The following is a 2192-nucleotide window of genomic DNA, read 5'->3' as shown; positions in this document are numbered from 1 at the left end:
AAAAAAAACACAAAAACATATCTGGTGACACAAACACTAGACCTAGCCCTGGACATATCTGTCTAAAGTGCAGAAGATCACTTCTCTCCAAGTTGTCAATTTTCTTCTATTGGTAAATTGGTATTGGATTTACTGGCTCGGTTTAAGATCTCTCCCTGGACCTCCAAGAGCTTTCTAGTGCTTTCTTAGATAGCTCATGAATGAGAAAGAGTTACAGTTATAAGGACTTAGAAATATTGCTTTTTTAAATTACTCATGTTCTCTAAATACTCTGCTCTAAGTCTCATCAAGGGGAATCCATAAGATTAATACACTTTCAAGATGCCTAGCTTAAATGTACTTGTTTAGTTTCATGATCCCATATGCTGTCTGTTCCTACCAAAATGTCTAGCATTTCCTTGAGATATTTTGGAGGTACTTTGTCAAATATACAGTAGCCCTGGTAATGCAGTGGATAAAATTATTGTTCAAATTCACTAGTTCCTCCGTAAGAGAAAGATGTGACAGTTGGATTCTTTAGAAACTTTTATCCTTGGAAATGCTGTGAGGTAGTTTGTTCTACTCTGTGCTAAAAAGTTGCTACAACTTGTAATCAATTCCATAGCAACAGGTTCTCAAATAGAATTTGGAACTTCTAAACTCAAGCAGAATATTTATCATTATATGTAAAACAAAATTGGGGAAACTCCAAACCTCCTAGAAATAGCACTCATTTAAACAGGTAAATTTGAGAACCGTTTCCATTAGAGCTTTCATTTTGCAAAGTTAGCAACTAATAATTTTATTAAACAATGAAGAAAATGTTCATCTAATTGTGCATCTGTTGTTGTTAGTGTAAGGTTTTCAAGGGAGGATGGAATCCAGTTGAGGCCAAGAAAAACAGCTTATTGAGGAGAAAACGCTGCCTGACTCCAAAGTAGAGATCAGCAGCTATTTAAAGTTAGAGTGGAGTTTTGTATTGTCTTACAGGTAATTGGGGAATGGTACAAGATAACGGAACACTTTTCTACGAAGATGGCGCCGAAAGCGAAAAAGGAAGCCCCTGCCCTTCCCAAAACTGAAGCTAAAGCAAAGGCATTAAAAGCCAAGAAAGCAATCATGAAGGGCATCCACAGCCAGAAAAAAAAAAGAAGATCCACACATGTCTCCCACCTTCTTCTACCTTCCAGTCGGAAGGCAGCCCAAATACCCCAGAGAGTGCCCCCAGGAGAAACAAGCTTGAATCAGCCATGAAGAAGATAGAAGATAACAACACACTTGTGTTCATTGTGGATGTCAAGGCCAACAAGCACCAAATTAAACAAGCTGTAAAGAAGCTCTATGATATTGATGTGGCTAAGGTCAACACTTTGATTATGCCTGATGGAGAGAAAAAGGCCTATGTTCGACTTGCCTCTGACTATGATGCTTTGGATGTTGCCAACAAAATTGGGATCCTCTAAACTGAGTCCAGCAGGCTAATTCTAAATATAAATTTTTCTCAAAAAAAAAAAAAAAGATAAGGGAACAGGTTGGAAGTCATAAATAGTTAATCCTGTGAAAGCGAGGTGAAATAGTTTTGTAACTCTAACAGAGATAAACCAAATTGAAACTGCTGCTTTGACAATTTCTGTGGCTGTTCTGGGGAAAGGGTGGGAAAGCAGCTCTGTGGCCCTAACAGGTGTTATCAAGTTGAGTGTGACTAATAACAATCATATAAACAACAGACATAAACCCTATCCTATCCTACACCATCCTTATCAACATCAACCCATGGTGGACAGGTTGTAGTGAAGCTCTTAGATTCAGACTGAGTAGGAAGCAGGATTGGCCATCTACTTCTGAAATAACAGGACCTTGAAAATCCTTTAAAAAAAAATTATGCATAGGCGGGGTGAATCGTGGGTGGTACAAATAGCCAGTTTCTTGCCTATACTTCCAGAGTTGGGCCGTTCAAATTCACCTACAGTGTCTCAAATGTGAGATCAGGTGATTTGCTTCTGAAAAGTCAAAGCCTTGAAAACCTCATGGAGGATTCCTGCTCTGCATACTTAAATCTGAGCTGGAACAGATTAAAGAGCAGCTGACAGGGGAGAATAAATACACAATTGATCCGATAGCTAGAACATCTGAGCAAAAAGAGGAGGTACTAACAATTGAATGAGAACAACCTGGACTGTTGCAGGCAAATTGAGGCATATGGCTAACCCATT

The sequence above is a fragment of the Elephantulus edwardii genome, unplaced genomic scaffold (assembly GCF_000299155.1).
Source record: "Elephantulus edwardii isolate Elephantulus edwardi_28Jun2011 unplaced genomic scaffold, EleEdw1.0 scaffold00043, whole genome shotgun sequence".
Classification (NCBI taxonomy): domain Eukaryota; kingdom Metazoa; phylum Chordata; class Mammalia; order Macroscelidea; family Macroscelididae; genus Elephantulus; species Elephantulus edwardii.
Note: the sequence above shows the minus strand (reverse complement) of the source record.